The sequence below is a fragment of the Haliotis cracherodii genome, unplaced genomic scaffold (assembly GCF_022045235.1).
Source record: "Haliotis cracherodii isolate W230 unplaced genomic scaffold, xgHalCrac1.p SCAF_8, whole genome shotgun sequence".
In the NCBI taxonomy this organism is placed as follows: domain Eukaryota; kingdom Metazoa; phylum Mollusca; class Gastropoda; order Lepetellida; family Haliotidae; genus Haliotis; species Haliotis cracherodii.
The window spans coordinates 17,497,993-17,518,340 of NW_027266341.1; positions in this window are offsets into that span (position 1 = coordinate 17,497,993).

The following is a 20,348-nucleotide window of genomic DNA, read 5'->3' on the forward strand; positions in this document are numbered from 1 at the left end:
GATTACTTGTAAGTCACGTTGCTGACATATTCTTTCTTCACAAAGTAATGCATCAGATGAACACTTTGATTGTAGGTAGACCGCGTCCGTGGTCTAATGGAAGACCGTCCGCCCCGTGAGCGGAAGGTCCGGGGTACGATCTCCAGCCGCGTCATACCAACAGACTTTAAAAGATGCTTCTTTTCGTTACCCTGTCTGGCGCTCGGCATTAGCGGGCAAAACAAGGACTGGTCGGCTCAGAGTCAGTATACTGCGTCTGAGTGATATATGCATATTAAACTGTGGCATGCAATCTTAGTGGGCTAGCACTATGAAATCGGCATTAGTCCGTACTGGTACAAGCAGCCAAACACACATACACATAAACATACTTGAATGCACGTCGCTATATAAGTGCAATAATCTTGGACGCGACGTTAAAGCCCATTTCACCTCACCTGATTGTTGGTAAGAGCATAGCGTTTACTGAAACACTGAAACTGACTGACTGATTTCAACTTCAATTTTTTTCAAAGCTACGTTTCGGTGCAGATTCTATTCTTTCTGGATAAGGTACGAGCGTCTGTAATAATATAGAACTTGCCATCCACAAGTCAGTTCTGTCTTAATTGGTACTGGAGCTTCGAAAATGCCATTTAAAGATAATCTGCAGTTCATGTTGAGCGCCATAAACTGGCAAGACAGGTTTTCCCTGCAGATGGCGCACCATGCGGTTCCTTTACCTGCAAATACAGGGGCTGTAATGTCCACGCTGTAATCCTTTATTGACCCTTGAAGACCCTAACTGCTCTGTCCGTGCATGGGGTCTACTATAAACATGTTGACTAAATCTGTCAACTATTGTTTACCATCCACAAAGAACGTTTAGATCTTTTTAAGAAATGATTTTCACTTTGTGTATGTTCATTGGACTGTGTGCACCTTCATAGAGTGAGGGCCAAACTGTATGAATGTCAGAGCTTGCGACGACGTTCATACAATGTTTGGCCCTCAATGTCTGAAGGTTCTTACTCCAATGAACTCAAACAAAGTGAAAGTCAATTCTTATATTGTTTTATATCACTATTTACGTCAAAGGACGTCGACTTTGATATATACACAATAATATTGCGTACGTGTGACTTCACGTTTACACTGACAGCCATACAACAACCAGCTATCGCGGAATGAAATAGTTCCTCAAAACGAGCGGTGACGAGCGGGAACAACTTTTGTATTTTCTGTACAACAAATGTACTCAAATAATATCCTCATTAGATGAGAAAGGTATGTTAAGAACCGCCTCAGTAAAATAGGTCACAAAGACAGCATAACGTAACACATAACACCAAGTACAAGACGTCACGGCCGTGACGATAGACGTGATTGGAGAGACTACCGACGTTTTTAATGAACCTGTGGCTGTTACAAGTGTTACACGTCACTAATCAACTGGCCGATGACTGTAAGGTGATCGTAAAGATGTGTCAATCAATACAAACAGATACAAAGGTACATTCATTTATTGCTGTAGACTGTCACTGAGGTCTTGACACGGATCGAGTCGATGGTATGGATGTTTGGATGTGAATTTCTTCGTTATATTCTCTAGGATGGGTTGTAACGAGGATATCCTTTAACGGATATGCAATGATACTCTCTAGCTTATCCCAATGTATACTAAATGTTGAAGGGGGGTACGGGTGGCCCAGTCGTCTAAGGCGCCGCGATTCGCTGTGCAGAGTTGCGTCCCCTGGGCACGCCAGAAACCTATGATTGTGGGTTCGAATCCCGGTTCGCCCCGATTATGTTTCAAGGTTTGTCAGCTCCATACCCGTGCTCGTGGGTTTCACCGAAGCGATAAACGTCTGAGACCTGCATCACATCGGGCTTTCCTCCCTCATTAAGCTGACACGCCGCGATATAACTGGAATACTGTTAAAAGCGGCGTTAAACCCAACTCACTCACTCACTCACTAAATGTTGAAGAAAAGAGGGTCGACCTAAATGATGAGAAACAACGCTTCTGTATTTATTCGTGCTGGGGAATACCAAGGGTTTCCCCTGGCATGTGGAAGTAGTTCGTCAGAGTTAACGTCATTTCAAGAACACGGTTTCGTGAAAAACGTATGAACGTCAGATTGTGTCGTTCATATACTTATGAACGTCAGTTTCGCGGTCATGTGACCGACATCTCGTCCAATGGAAAAGCCGTATATGGTGTAAACTTCAAATTACAAAATTATAAATATATAACCCACAATCCGTTGGTCTCCAAGAGGACCTATCTGTAGGCTTATGTATGAATAGCGTCATACACGTAGGTTACTCACTGACAGGCAAATGGAATATTAATGAAGTAATTACGACACATATGTTCGGCAGCTTGGCTCCTGTGAATTTCTAAGGCTTGTCTCCTTGGGAAAGTGACTTTCCTTCAAGCAGAAAGTGGATACCCAGAAGAATTAGATGGTAATGTGAATGGTAACTACTGGCTGCTGTCTTTGTGTACTCTCCAGGGAGAAGAGAATCAAAACAGAATGAACACTGAACCAAATCCCCTTTGCGCTTGGAGCATGACATTTAGCATGTAAAAGCGCCATACAAATGGACTACTATTATGTGCCGAAAATGAATTGTCAAATAAATTCTAATGTTTATATTTCTGTCATGCCACCACGGTCATACAAACATCTAATTCATCTATAGCTACTGACGTAATAAAATGTCGATGTGGTTTCAAAACGCGATCTGAAGTTGCTGTCATGTGGCAGCGCTTCTGATCCTCCCCGTGTGGTCTCTGCCTAATAACAAAAGTCCCAAGCAATCTTTTGTGAAAGGTGACTAAATGGGTCGCGTTGTCAGGCCCAGTGACTTAGATGGTTGTGTGTCATCGTACCTCGTCGGCGAATGACGTTGCTCAGTTTACGAGTGGAGGGTCAGGTACATGGTTGAACTATTAAAGCCGCAATACGCGGATGCAGCCACTGCCACTTGTGTGCTTCTTCCTTTCGCTTCATTCAGAAGCCCATTAGAACATTTGAACATGAATGGTAGTCATGCCCAAGTGTGCGTTTTACATTTGAGTTTTTCCTTTGGTAACATACCATTTTATGCAGGTTCTTAATCACAGTTCGTTTCTCAGTTTGATCATTTTTGCAGTTTCGCTCACCCCTGTCAAGTTCTTTTGTTGACTTCTCAAACGTAGATGCATTTTTAAACCTGTACCTTGGTGTCTTCCAAGATATGATATTTGACTGGTAATATCTTCGTCAAATTTGAGAATAGATCATTTACACAAGTGGTTGATATCCATATGGGGATTATCTGTGCCTCTCTCTTAGCTGATCTGTATCTCTCATCTGATTGTAAAATTAATGTTTCATGGTACCTTTTGGTAGAATATGTTCAGCCCTTATTTTGATACCTCCAATATGGGTTCAGTTGGTAGTTCAGTTGCTATACGTGTTGTTCCTATTCAAGAAATTATGTTACTATTCTCCCGGCTAGCAAAGTGATCTAGGCGCTGAGGAGATCGTAACTCCCATATCTTAACATAGACTTACGACAGTCGTAGCGCTAATGTTGTTTTGTACAACGGCACCCTGTACTATATCCGAGTGCGAAATCGGCACGTTAAATCTTGTTAAATCTCCAACATCATCTTCAGTACTGTGCACAGCCCTCGCCAGCTAAAATTCAAACTCAAATTGGTGCGTCAAAAACAAGATGGTGATAAATCAAGATAAATCTAAAGAGGTCCATTTTAGAGGGTAATCTAGCACGAGAACACATACAGCTTTTAGTGTAGTGAGACGGGGCTGAGAAATGTAACTGTTACAATTACCTGGGAGTTTTATTAACAGAGCATCCAGATTACAGCAACATGGCGAAGTCAGCAACTTAATCAGCTAGCAGAGCACTTGAACTCTTGATTTCCAAATTTAAATCCCTCGGAGGCATGTCCTTTAATGTATTCAGGAAACTATTTGACACAATGGTCTGGTCAATTTTGGACTACGGGTCATCTGTATGGTGTACGACGGTACATTTATGTGTGAAAACAGTGCACCATAGAGCTATATGCTGTTATCTAGGCCTAGGTAAATATGCACCCAATTTAGCTATCAACGGTTATGTTAGATGGACGAAATTTGACAATGGGTGCTTCTCGACTTGTGAGACCATTTAAAAATATTGCAAACAAAACAGCAGACAGGCTTTCTCCTTGCCTCACTCCAGATTTACATAAAGGAAACTTATTAAATTACTATTACACGAAACTCATGATTTCATATTCACATACTATAAATAACCTTAAAACATTTTCCAAATAGATTTTTTATAGGATAGATTTTGCCAAAGTCCTGATCGCAAAACTGTATCAACTGCTTTTTAAAAATCTTAAAACGCACAAACTTATTTCTTTTTCCTAGCTCAAACCTGCCTGAGTTTCCGACAGCTTGATAAAGGTGTTAGGATCTACACCGAAACGTCGCACTAATTGTAATAAAGAAGTTGTTCATCCATAGAACTCGTCTTACTTCATCACTCCAACTTCTAAATGCCACTGAAAGAAGTGTAGAGTTGGTTTCGATGAATGTTTGCAAATAGTTATTTTCAACTGCTGTAAAAAGTTTGCCAAAACAGCTCAGCCAAATGATAGGTCTGTAATTGTCGAGGTTTGGTGGAGCACCGTTATTCCACGGGCGGTTTTACACTGTATACCAAACCAGAGCGCTTTTGTGATGTTGATTTTCTCTTACACTTTTTTAACAAATCCGAACACTTCATCAGCAGTATGAAGAAGCACATCACTTATTTTGTCATTTACATTTGTCATTACATCAACTGGATTACAAAATATACTCACCGCCAACCATAGAAACATGTAGAGACGTATGGGTGTTAAGAAAAGATGTTTCAAAGGTGTACCACTTAATGACCAAGTGGGGGAGGGGGATATAGGAACGGAGGTCGTCAGTCCGTCCGTCCGTCCTTCCTGATCTCAAATTAGTTCGAAAATTGGTATCGTAAATTCATTTTGTACAGAGTTATGGCGGGAACTGGAGAAAACGTACGCCCGCAAAAACGGCCGCTGGTCAATTAGCGAGAACGGCCGCCGCGTTAGAGAAAACGCCCTTTGCACTTAGAGAAAACGTCCGCTATGTTTTAAGCAAACGTCCTCTGGTCACGCTAACTTGTTTCTTGTATAGTTTTGCTGGAATATGATAAAGTAACATTAAGTGAATGATAATGACACTTAATGATTTGTACACTGGGCTTTGATGTTGTTTTAATGTTGTTTTAAGAGATTAAATAGTATTTTCATAATAAGTATATATAAACTCAGAAATTCAATATAGAATCATTCTTCACTATGAGACCTAAGTGTTCAGAGTGTCAGAAGACCGTCAGGTATGCCTTCGACAGCAGTACATCTCTTGTGACATATCAGACGACTTCGTCTGTTCCAAATGCAGAGGTCGGCACATATACGATAGCACTATCACAGAAATATCTCAAGTTGCTGCAGCCATCACATTTGATATGACTTTAGACACCACAACAGTAGAGGTCTCTGCAACTGAAATTGCGCCAGACTTATCCCGCATAGATATATCAGTTCCCTTTCAAGATGTTGAAGATGTAGTTAAGGTAAATGAATTGATCCATTGTGAATGTGTAAGCATAAATGATGTTTGAATAGATTAAAGGTTGATATATCTTAACGTTACACCAATAATTGCTAGACCTAAATTAACTTTAAATCTTATATTACATGAAACAAAGAAATCCTCAGTTTATTGGCGTTGCAGCGTCAGAAAGAAGAATAGCACCTGTCATGCTACTATTAAACAACAAGATGTGATGCTTGCTTGATAAATGTGTTAGGATCTACACCGAAAGGTCGCACTAATTGTAATAAAGAAGTTGTTCATCCATAGAACTTGTCTTACTTCATCACACCAACTTCTAAATGCCACTTAAAGGAGTAACAAGATGAGAAGTTCACACCTGGTAAACACGGCAACAATCACTCCTCAACCCTTGGCGTGTTGATTGATGTTCAGGTTAAAACTCAATTGTATATTATTATCCTAATTAAGTACTTAAATGGACTCACACTACATTGTATAATGTTACGGTCACTTAATGATATTTAGATAATAATTAGATGTGTCAGTTAATTGATTGGGTTTTTTTAACTATATAACTATTTACAATAGGTCAAAGACTTGACGCATGGGAATCTGTACCCGTCTGCTGCAACTATTGTTGAAGACATTATCAATGAGAGTCTGAATGATGACCAGCCCCCTATATATATATAACTATATATAACTTTATATAACTATAACTATATATAACTATAACTATATATAACTATAACTATATATAACTATAACTATAACTATATATATATAATAATGTGTGTATATATATATACTAGCCACATAAAGAAACTGTGCACGGAGAAAATATATTCTGGATTGAAATACAACACAGCAAGAACAAAATGATGCAGACGCTGTAGCAGCTGAATGATCGGACCATAAGAAAATGTCAACGGGACCTGAACAACATCTGTTACGATGACATCAGAAGATCAAAACCGGTGAGATTGCCCTGAACAACCCTCAAAGGGGTTCGGTGCCGTGCTGTTATCCCACCCCAAATCATCACAGAGCCACCTCCAAAACGATTCCTCTCCACAATACAGTTGCGTGCATAACGTTCTCCCAAACGCAGGTAGACACGTTGGCGCCCGTCACTGTGGGAAATGTTGAACCTCGATTCATCTGTAAAGACAACATTTCTCCACCATATTCGAGGTTGGCGAACATGATTTCGACACCATCTTAGACGGTTGACTCGATGACGGTGTGTCAGGATGGGACGTATGGCAGGGCGTCGTGGTCGAATCCCGTATTGACGTAAACGATTCCTGACAGTGTTGGGATGGATACGGCGCAGTCCAGGAATTGTCTAGGACGTCGTTACTGCTGTTTGGAACCTGTGTCGGAGATGTGTAACTCGAATCCATCTGTCCTGTCTTGGCGTCGTTACTCGGGGACGTCCTGAACGTGGGTGGTCGGCAACGTCATTTGTGTTCTGATAACGCCTCACCAATGCCGATATCGTGTTACGATGGCATTGGAAATGTGTTGCCACCTGTTGTTGCCTCATTCCCGCTCGGATCATTCCAATGGTTTCATGACGCTGTGCAGCTGCCAATCTTGGCATGATTTGCTTGTAATAGGCTTGTGTCTGCGCCTGAGAAGTTTTGAATTTTTGTATGACCATAGATCATGCTTTCCAAAGTGACAGCGAATTTTGAGTTACACATGCTGTGTACAGCTGCACAGGATGCACGTGCAGTAACACATTGCACGTCCATAGGCCCCCATCAATGACGTCATATCGCATGGCACGTGCATGAGCGTTTGAATGTCTCCAATAATTGCTGTGTTCAAACCTTTCATATATGGACGGTGTGCCCTTATATCTATATTTTCTCCGTGCACAGTTTCTTTATGTGGCTAGTATATATATATATATATATATATATATATATATATATATATATATATATTATTTTGTTTAGACTGCGTACACTGGTAACAATGCAACGACGGGGAATTACATACGTTTGTCACCAAGCTGATGCCCTTACTCTTTCTACCCCATGAGCACATAAGACCAGTCTTTGCTGAGATCTCTAAAAAAGTGAGAGACCAAGGTCGAGCTCGCCAGCTGACCGACCACGTTGAGAGGCAGTGGATATACAGTACCAAGTATCCTGTCAGATCAATCTCCACTCCAGCTTCAACCAGTCGGTGCGCACTGACAACCACGTGAGATACCTGTCAAGACGGAGTTCGATAATTGGTCCCATAAATTATCTTTTGTTATTGTGACGGCCCTTATTCCATGTTAGTTTACTTAGTGCGGAGTGTCAGCAATCAGGACATGTTTTCGAAGAAACTACTGAAGTTAGCTTATCTATGATACGTATCAAATACTGAGTTAATTTTTTTTCCAGGGAAGGGGCCTTTTGTGTGTATTAATTTCACATTTAATCATTTTTGCTGATGAAATAAAGCGACTATCTCTTTTGAAGGCTTTATAATACTCTATTTGATAGTAAATATTTACTACTTTTTTCTTTTTGTTATCACGATATGCTGCACGTGATTTCCAAACTGTACATGCTAATCCTGCACAAGACAAATGGTGCATCTCGAGTCATGGGGCTATGACATAACATGTAATGCGTTCATGAGCGTCGGTTCACATAATATTCGAGTATATTCATTTGTGTATCGAACCGGGGGCACAGTTGGCCCTGTCGTCTATGGCGCCGCGATTTGCTGTGCAGAGTGGCGTCCCTTGGGCACGCCAGAAACCTATGATTGTGGGTTCGAATACCGGTTCGGCCCGATTATGTATTTAGGTTTGTCAGCACCATACACGTGCTCGTGGGTTTCACCGAAGTGGTAAACGTCTGAGACCGTAATAACTTCGGGCTTTCCTCCCATATTAAGCTGACACGCCGTGATATAACCGGAATATTGTTAAAAGCGGCGTTAAACCCAACTCACTCACTGTGTATCGAACCAACCTAATGTTTCTTGAAATGGAGTAATTCTTTATATATTAACCAACATGCGTCATAATAGTATTCGTGTGTCTTTTGTCGGTGTAAATAGTATAAACTCTTTTTTAAATCGAGTCGACATATTCAGTGGCAAGCGTCATATTTTCGATTTTATTACGGGTTTTGTGTCATTTTCTGACATTGGATCTTGGTGTGAAACAGGCTTATCAATGTTTTTGTTGGTGTTACAGTGATAGGCGAGAGGATGTCTGAGAACAATGGTTCAAAATCAAGGACCTCGAAATCTACTGTTGATGGGGAAACAGTAATTAGCGCTCGCTAACTAGCTTACAAGAAAACATTGATGCAGAGCATCAAAGTTCCCCGCCATATGTGATGCCTCACAAACGCATAATTCTGATGTTACTGAAAGGCATGATGGAGCATAATTATATTAACCACAAATAACACAACGCTGTTGTGGAAAAAAATATTATTTATTTTGAGTATTGGGCAATACAGTTGATACATTTGCATAGGGTAGGTCTATTCAAAAATAGTTTCTTGTTTAATGCCGCACTCAGCAGTATTCCAGCCATATGACGGCGGTCTGTAAATAATCCAGTCTGTACAAGATCCAGTGATTGACACCAAGAGCGTCGAACTACGCACTTGGAATATGATGTTTTGCATCGACCAAATCGGCGAGCCTGACTACCCAATCTTGTTGGTCGCCTCTTAAAATACGGCAAGCATAGGTTGCTGAAGACCTGTTCTAACCTGGGTCTTTATTTAAAAAGTAGATCGAAGGAAATGGAAGCAATTTCTGGCACAAATGTAAACATGTGGAAATAGTGTATCAAAACTGCCAACAACATTGGCAGATGCACATACTCAAATAATAGATCACACTCTTTTTACACTTGGCATTTGGTTATAATAATGTAAATGAAAATACTAAGGGCTCCATATGGCAAAAACGTTATACTAGATAAGGTCTTTTTGTCACAACAACAGATGCATATACTCAAAATATTATCACGTAGTTGGAGAACATTTCAATACCGGGGCTAATCAATAACGGAGATTCCTCGTCTCTTGTTTAACGTTTTTTGGTCAGTTTCTTTTTTGTATTTCTTTCTTTCAAAGAATAGCAATTGTGATCATGATGAGTTGAGTTACTTTTTTTTTTTTGTGTACTATTTTTTTTATCCAGTGTCAGTAACTGTTGTGGAATGTAGTTTACTTGTAACAATGACTGATTTGAGTTCATATGATGATGATTGATTGGTTTGTCGTTTAACGCCGCACTAAGCAATATCCCAGCTATATGACGGCGGTCTGTAAATAATCGAGTCTGGACCAGACAATCCAGTGATTGACATCATGAGCATCGATCCACGCAATTGGGATCGTTGCCATGCATCAACTAAAGCCTGACCATCCGATCCCGTTTGTCGCCTCTTACGAAAAGCATAGTCGCCTGATATACTGTTAAGATGTAACATAACAATTCATCCATACTACTAAACAGAAGTAAAACCGCTTGTCCATTCGGATCAATCTGACCCAAACCATTCCGCTGATGAAAGTCAAATAATGCATACGAATCAAAATCCGTGAAAATTGCAATAGAGACATCATTAAAAGTTACCAAAAGTGACGGGGATATCAATATTGCTTGTTGAAATGATTCTATGAAATTTGTTTTCCCTGCTTTAATGTTTGGAGCACCTGTGACGGAGCCATAAAACTGATCTGTTATGTAGATAATATCGCTGAGGCAGTGGCTGCTGGGAGCTGATTATGACCTAAATACCCCTCATAGCCTCCGGTGTTAACTATGTGACTGTAGAGAGCTGTGCCTTCATCCAACAGATTATCGAGGTCAGTGGAACACGGTACAGACGCAAATAGATTTAAGCCATGGGACACAAAATATATGAGTGACCAGAGCTACGGCTGTACATTGAATTCCATTAAACGGTTGAAAAATACTACAGCCTTGAAGCAAATTCGCCGACACACTACTCCGATTTTGCTTTGACTTTGCTACCAAACGTTTGACATGTGGTTATGTGCGGTGCACTGATTAAAAAAAACAAGGGGGACTGGGTTAATTCAAAATACGGAATAGTAACTATTCCAAATATTTCCAGGGAACATGAGCATCCAAACAATCAAAAGTGTGGTATGTAGAATGTGGAATTCAGCCATATTACATTTAAATTGAGATGTCGTCGTTGTTCATGAATAAGCATATTCAGAACATAATTTTTATTATGCTGTTATTTACGATCTCCGGAGCACAGTTCTTCTTTTGTATACACCATGAAAATCAGAAAATTAGTCCTTGAGGAAATAAGGACATCGGATAACACATGAATGGTTTAATAATGTCAGCTAATGACCAGAAACGGTCAGATGCATCAATTAACTACATAAAGACGATTTTGAAGTATCTCTTATTGCTGGAAAAGAATAGCATCAACATTCCACGCACATGATTTGTATGTTTTGTTTCCGTAAATGCGTGGCTTGAAATTTCAAATAAACCAACATGTCGACTTACATGCTTCAACATTAACGTTTCCCGTATACTTCCCCGCCTTAAGGGCGGGGAAGAATAACCATGTGAAGTTGGTTTATCCAGATCCTGACTTGACCTTTCTAACAATATATTAATTGTTTTGCATATTTTAGTCTTTCAACATCATTCATATAAGTAACCAATTCGCTTAGGAGTATATCTTCGTAGATCGAGCTGGAGTTTGTTGTAATAACATTGGACAAAGTACGTGTATTATTGTCGCAATCTACTAAAGTTACACAAGATTTCACTGTGTAGTTTTTGGGAAAGTTTCGTCAGAGTTAAATTACGAACCATCTGGTGGATTATAGGAACTACCAATATATACATCCCCATTACAAGATACATTTAACATTTCACGGGAAGCGATCGCGAGAAACCATGTTGCATATTCCGAAGATTCACCTATTCTGTGAAAGTACCTGTAATTCAACGATAATAAAACATTGCATATCCAGGAATATCAATACAATCCACTTGGTCAAGTTTTGTTTCAACAAACATAACATTTCAAAGTTGGTAATAACATTCGTAAATTCATTAATAGGCAGTCTAGATTTTTAACCACATACATTTAAGTAAATCAGTATATGTTGAGAGTCATAACTCTTACCCGATATGACAGCATCTGTTGACGAGAGCTCGTATACTAGTAGCTCAGCATAATCATTATCAGCATGACCACCAATATCCCCACACTTAGATTCATATACTATTTTGTCGTTGGATGACATGCTATTGATATGTGTGACATGCATTCACAGTACTGTTCACGCATACTATTCTCATTTAGCGAGATATTTACATTGTCATTTGCATCACATTGGAAAGAGATGTGTAATGTCCCTCTCCTCTTTAATTCGGCGTGTCTGGTGTGGTTGTCTATCATGGGATTGTTCGAGAACATTTGCACACGAAGCCCTGAGTGGACCGCATCGACAGTCTTGAACGAAACGTGACGTTTCAATTATTCTTATCGTTCATTGTCATATGGTCTGGTAGTAAGACGTCCGCCTTCGATCCCCGGCCATGTGATTCCAAAATATGTTAAAAGATGGTATTTGTTGTTACCCTGTCTGTCGTTCGGCATTAAGGTGCTTAAACAAAACCTGTCGGCTCGGAATGAGTACTATTGTGCCTGAGTGGGGTGTTTATGTTAAATTGGGGCATAGTATCTCAGTGGGCTAGCTCTATAAATCGGCATACGTCCGGACTAGTAGAAGCAGCCACACACACACACGTGCATGCGACGTCGCTATATAAGTGCAATAATCTTGGATGCAACGTTAAACCCCATGTCATCTCACTACGTCATTGTCAATGATAAGAGCTTTATCTGGTTAAATTAAACCAACAATCCACCACACGTTCAGGGTAACGTCTTTCTTTTCAGCACGGGTCCCACTTTTTGATATTACTTCAAACGCTCAGGTAATCAATAATATGTATCTTCACGAATACTATTATTAGATTATGCAAATATATTAAAACATTTTCTGTTATATAACCCTGACAGTCATCAATCGCAAGAAAACGTTACATGTAAACAGCTTAATGGTTGGAAATCAAAACGAATCCCACAGAACATTAATTTAAAACAGCCATTTAGGCAAAACAATGCTTACCATTCACAGTTAATGTATGTATAAACACATAGTTCTGTAGATCAATGAAGCTTAAATCTCATAGGTTTTTATATGAATTGTAAGACCAAAGTCTCACTTACCTAATGCTTGTTGAGGCGATGAGATGCCTAGGCCTGAATGAAAGTGCGTAACATCCTGTTCCGTTACATTGGATGGATTGGTTATTCGTCATCACGTGCTACTGGTTGTTAGGGAAAGCGTGTAGAAATACCAGCTTTAACCAGACCAGATTGTCATGTAATGATCCACACACTCAGTGCCAAATCAACTATCGTCAACATTATATGAGATGTTCAGGGCCCCGTTCCACAAAGCGATCTTAGCGCTACGACTGTCGTAAGTCAGTGTTAAAGAATGGGAGTTACGATCGACTTAGAGCTAAGATCACTTTGTGGAACGGGGCCCAGAAGAAGAACCACATGCGTTTAATATTTTTCCAACACCATGTTTTAAATATTATATGTACATAGATATACGATCGTGTTCTTATGATGTGTATTAGGCATCAGTCACAAGTCCCCATTTTGACTTTTGTTTTTTCAAGTGAAATATTGACTTGCCTTTGCATGTATTTATGACGGTGCCTTCGTGGGGCATGATATAGTCACCTTTTTGTGAACACCTGTATCATCACTATTTGATAGTGTGAACACATGATCATGATATAGTCGGAATTGTATAATCAGCTCTGCTTTATGCAGGCATTTCTATTGAATACTAGGTCTGCAACGATACAGGAAGATCACGATACGATACGTATCTCCAAACGCAATGATAAAAAAAGACTTAAAGTTAGGCTTCAAAGTTGAAACTTTCCTTCAAAACAATTCAAAGTTCAAACACCAGAAAATAATTTTGATGCAATGGTCGAATAAATTGTATCTGAAATTATTGTTTTATCAGGAATAATATATTCCAAAATCGTGTTACTTTAGTTGCAGCTTTTACTATATATATTCTTAAAATTATAAGAACCACAAGCGTAGGATTTTGGTACTGGTGATTATTGTTGCAGGATATTTATACGTATGGAACAATTTGACTAGTCACCGTAGGGACTCCTTGCTACATGTATTTCGATTGCGAAAACGTTATGTTGACACATATCAGCCACATTGCCACAAGTATGACTTTTAACGAGTCAAAGTAAGGCATTGTTAATATACGTGTCCATTCTCTGGCAACTAAAGTTCGTTTCAGTGTTATCTGACTGTGGTTGCGGTATTACTTCACACACGATTTCACCAAACTTAATGAAAACAATATTAAATGAAATTTTGAATAAAATTAATAAAATATATTACAAACACAAGTCCAGATATACAATGAACACGTTTTAATAAAAAAAAAAAAGATAGTATAATATTGGTATTTAATTGGGAACTTCAGTTCGGATTTACTGACTGGTAGGTGCTTGCGGTGATCAGCTAATAATGTTTTTGGAGATGGGGAAAAACACCTGTCAGTGTAAGACCTGAGCTTATTAAAAATGTAAGATTAGTACGTTTGTTGGAGCCATGCGTTACCGAGCGCTATAACCAAGTTAGCGGTTTATTGAAAGGCACGATAGCAAGGAAACGCTGTACTTGAGATTTGCCTTCCGTATAGTGGCGTATCGATAAATGGGCCCATGTTTATCGTATATCGTATCGTGGGTCAAGTATCGCGATGCATCAGAATATCTGTGTATCGTTTCATCCTTGTTAAATACTAGTATGTAAAGGGTTTTGTCGCTTTTATTTATCTATCTATATTTATGATATTGCAATGTGTGTATATACATAACTGTCTCACATATTATAGTATTTGTGTATACAAAGTATGGCAGTGTATATGGTGTGAGTGCTTGTGTTGGTGAATGTGTATGTACAGGTTTGTGGGAAGGACTACAGATGAAAATATTTTGTGGGGTGGTGATAATGGTAGTGAGCATCTGTGGGGGATGGGGTGGTGAAGGTGCTGTCGCTGGGTGACTGTGAGTGGTATGGGTGTGTGGTATGAGAGTGCTTATGTTGGTGATGTATATTTCTTACACACGTGTCGGTGAGAAACGCATTTGAGATAACTGGTATCAAACATTTGTGTGAGATCGAATTCCAGGCCCGTGATTGGCTACTCCTTGGTGATGACCTGAGGTTAGATGATGACGGACTACTTTCCTGAGTGTAAGCCATTCACAAGTTGCTCGTTCTTCAGTCGGATGTTCACCAACGTCTGTATCGATCCACAGGACCGTGTAATTGATAATAATAATAATAATAATAATAATAATAATAATAATAACAACAACAAACAAACAAACAAACAATCTCGTCCTCGTCTGCGAGTTTGTTATTTTTATCAGTTACATTATCTGTTGTTATGTCAACGTTATTGGTTTTTTAGTGTGTTAACCACCTTGATGCCACAACGACTATTGTGTGCCTCCTCTTCAATCCTCACTTTGAGGTGGAATAAAATTCAAAATTCGCCACGTAAACATATACTTAACAGTTTTGAATTTCCCCTTCTGTTTATCATTTACTGTCATTTTAGGCAAAGCAAAATTACTGAAAGTGACTTCTGAAAATTAGGTACATCGTAAATCTCGCCAAGTTACAATTCACGGCGTCTAGACATCTAAATATCGGATATTTACTCGTTCCGCCATATTGGATTGTGTTTTCAAAATGCCGGTTATGAGACGCCTATTCAACCAGGTATATTTCAAACTCAGCTGCAAAACATGCATCCCTGAATTCCTCATACATTTTAGAAACAAATGACAAAAGGTGTTTGTCACCAATGCAAATTATCAAGATGAAATCATGCGAAATAAATTAGGTGTGGAAACGAAATGTAAACAATTTGAAAGCAACATTCAGAGTTATGCTGTGTAACATTTTAGGTACTTTCGTCTAATTGTTGCATACATTGACTTGATCACGCGTTTGAGAATATTCGTTGCACTAACTATTGAATTTTCAAATATATGCATAACAATGATGTGGTAAATTCAACAGAAACCGTAAAAGTTTCCGTCCTATGTGACGCCATGACTGACGCCAAATCACGCACAACGACGACGGTTGTTATCTGCATTTCTGACTAATTCTCTTTGTTACATTGGAAAACATGGTAAACAAATAACAGTACGCAGATTGTCAGAATGTTTCTGATTACTAACGTGACAATTTATGTATATACGATCCCTCAATCAACGAAAATCCTCCCCTGGAAATCCTGCGTACTGTTGTCAGTGAACACGCCATTTTGTAAAAGTCGGTCACCGGTAGTGATGTCATACGGAAGTAAACATTGTTGTACATATTTGGTAATTTCTTTGAGGTGTAAAGTTTTAACTCGGCTTCCAGCGTGATCTTTGTTTTTATCTAGTTGGCATTGATAATCCACAGGTATGGCGGAAACCTTTTTTTGTGTACAGTCAATCATTTATAAGTAGTAAGCAGTACATAGGATGACGTCACTTATGACAGTGGTGTTATGTATTAATGCGCTAGTGCGATCATGAGAATAGACAAAATGCATCGATTCGATGTACACAATGTGCGATTTAAGGGTGTGTAAGAAACAGATTACTGCACTCGTGTAGTAATCTATTTGTACGCGAATAAGTGTGAATCTGTATGTGTGTATATATACTCGTATGTGTGTGTATGTATAAACTTTTCATTTCTGTACCAGCATGTGGATATAACAATTTAAAGTACACAAAATGAATAAAACCATATCTAACAAAGTCAAAACTTCTCAGTACAAATACTTCTGCTCAGCTCGGAACCGTAGGTACCTCTACGGGATGGAACATATTCGACTTCTTGTAGTCCTGCCAGGGCATGGTATGATTTGTTACAGTAGGGTGCACCTCACAAACTATAACAAACACTTAATCTTGTTTGGCAGGCATAGTGTATTGACATGCATGAGGACGATACCGTTCGAGGTGAGTGAGTATGGTTTTAGCAAAATTCCAGCAATATTACGGCGGGGGACTATAGAAATGGGCTTCACACATTGTTCCCATGTCGGGAATCGAACCCGGGTCTTCGGCGTGACGAGCGAACGCTTTAACCACTAGGCTACCCGACCGCCCCTTCTTTTTAGAACGAGTGAGTTAGTTAAAATGTTACATCGAGTCGAGTCGGCAATATTGAATTTGTTAGAATTGGTCTTCAGCAACCAATGTTTGTCGTAGCAGGCTACTAAGGGGGTCGAGTGGTCAGGCACGCTGACTTCGTTGATACGTGTCATCGTATCCTAATTGCGAAGATCGATGCTCAAGATGTCAATCACTGGATTGACTGGTCCAGACTCGGTTATTTTGAGACCACTGTTATATAGCTCGGATGTTGCTGTGCGCGACGTTAACCAACAAACAAAGACCAACAATCGAATTATGTGTTTGGCGTTTCCAGAACTCTCTGCTCTTCAAATATGGCTTTCCCGGCCTATAACCAGAAACATATGTAGGGGTGACAGGTAGTACTTAGCAATCACTGAACCATGAAATAATGAAACAGTAGTTCATAATGGGAAGATACCGTCTTAAACGTGGTATATTTGACATTTTAATGATTTGGCTAAACTTGCAAACTAAGGATGGTGTAAATCCTGCTGGGGTAGCAGAGGTACCGAAGTCCCATGGTCCCGTGTATGGTGGCCTAACTTTTGGTATAGCCCGTTTTTATGTTGTGTTGTGTAATTATTGTATCCTCTTTTAAATGTTCACAAAATAGTTGTACTGTGCCATCCATCGTTGACCTTCTTGAATATATCGTTTTTAATGCAGGACATGTTCTGACCAAGTCATGCCTGAAATGCTGACTTGCGTTCATGAACGACCAAGGACATGTGTTCACCAGACCATAAACACAAGGTTTGCCTATGTCCGGTTGGTCGAATATATGATTATAATTATATTATTCCACTGGACTCCAGTCTAGCCATTGTGACGGTGTCCTCAGTCTTGCTTGTCAACGGTATAAAGATCAATACCGAAACGTCTCCTTTTCAGTAATTAAAGATTGTCTGAAGTTGGTATCCATAAATTGTGTCTTCAGTGTACACATCGTCGAAACTGGGGTAATCGTCACTAGTCACGTGTCATGTTTTCAGATGAATCCCGATTCACTTTGCACTTCCTTCATAGGCGTCGTCGAGTGAGGCGACGTCGATATGAACGTCAAGCTCACGACAGATTCGACGGTGGAAAGGTTATGGTATGGGGTGGCATTACAATGACTGAGTTAACCCCACTCCATATTGTGCAAGGAAGGAGCACGGAACGATCCCAACGGCACAACCTTCCGACACCCTTTGTTGTCCCGTTGCAAGGCGTGTGGGTCGACGTGTTGTCTTTCAGGGAGACACCACCATTGCTCACCAATGAGCCAAGACCTGTCACCCTTTGGGACATGATCGGGAGACGTGCGCGTCATAGGCCGCCGACCAAGTTAACTGAACTTGGCCAGGTGCTGCAAGAGGAGTATGACAGTCTCCTTCAAATCGCCATTGGAAGACTCATACGCAGTATGCCTCATTGAGTGAATGAATGTTTGACGTATCCTGGCGATGTTACGCACTACTTAACCAAACACGTTAACTTCAAAATTTCCCATCTTACCCCTATCGTCCTTCCTGTTCGGTGGCAGTCATAACATCTACTGCCATACTTCACTACCGGTTACAATGTGTTCGAATTCGTTTATTTTAATCATACAGCTATTACTAGAAACTAATACCAGTTACAGTTTAGGAAATTTTAAGTTATTTCCGAATATCTCCTTCCTTTTTGTGTGAAACATATGCTGATTTCACACTTCGCCCAGATGGGACGTCATTGTCAACACTGTTCAAGAATGTCACCCCAATCATAAGGAATCTCTGCACAAACCAGAGTCAATTGTTCGATAACGACTATATTAGAAGCCTAAACAACATGTACATACACATTCACCAACACAAACACTCACACATATACACACATACATACTGCCATACTTAGTATACACAAATACTTTAATATGCGAGATAGTTGACAATGTCTTTGTACACATATTGCAATATCATAAATATAGCTATAAATATAAAAGCGACAAAACCCTTTCCATATTCAATAGAAATGTCGATTGTACAATACCGGCTATATCATCAGCATATGTTTATGAATCACTATCAACTAGTGATGATGCCAAGTGTTCGCTAAAAGGTGAGCGTATCCTGCCCCACGATGGAACACGTCATAAACACACACAAAGGAAAGTCAACTTTTCACCTGAAACAAAACACGTGAATATATGGTACACGTACCAGTCCAAACGGAGAAATGCATCAGACATAAGTTTAGTCACATGTGACTAAATTTGGAAACGTCCTCCGCATGCAAACCGTAAAACCTCTTAAAAACTTTACTAAGCACGGACCAAAAAACGTTTGAGCAAGACTTATATGATGCTCTTTGAAATCTTCGTAGAAAGAGCATCCCCAGTTTTACCTCAAAAGTTGTGAACTCTAAACACCAAAGGCTGGGGCTGCTGGACTATTATAAGGGCAACGCTATTTTTCAGGGCATTATCATTTGCAGAAGCCCGAGGTCTTCGATAAACTGCCCGACGAAGGAGGTCAGTTGAAATGACCGAAGGCTTCTGCAAATGATAATGCCCTGAAAAATAGCGCTACCGTTATTATAGCTGAAATGGATGGAATTTGTTATCAAATAAAAAGAAACAACAATATCGGTTTTGAAACAATCAACACGAATATTACTGACCCACTTTTACAAATATGGAAACGTCATAGAACAAATCAGATGACGTCACTATTGAACGTGACTTCACCTATCCCTATACTATGACGTCATCTAACAACGGGCGTGATAATGGCCCGTCGTCAAGTAATATGATGGCATTATCAAGTTACAGTGGCCCCCTCATTTTTTCTAACATGCGGGCCATTTTTGCTATAATGCTCGATGATCAAGGGAAAGTTGACAATTGCAAAGGTGAAGTCGTCCTCCATTCAAATAGCCTTATTGATAGTGTTTTGTTCCTCTTAATCTTCATGCATATATCTAATAAAAAAAAAGAGGACACTGAAAAAACGAAGACATTTTTTGTTCATGGTCATTGGTCGTTTTCCCAATTGCTTTTGGGCATTTTGCAAGCGCCTACATTGCGTCGATGTTTGAATCTGCACTTTCTCAAAGTAAACATATATTAAAACGCTAACCGCGCCTTCGTGCATGATTGGCAATGTCAATCCAACTGTTTCTCACGGTGCCTTCCCGAATCGTAACTCTTCATCTGTGTACTGGCGCGAGCGTTATGAGAGAGTCATTTTTCAAAATTATGAGCTTCAATAATTATTATTATCGCAATAGTTGACCTTTGGGCACAATGTCTTTTTTTGCTATGTTTATCTATCATAAACAATAATTGTGTAACATTACATGGGAAAGAATGTGGATTCATAACTATGATATAAATGTTATAGCTGAATGATTACACCAAATGACAGGTCATTCTTGGTGTGT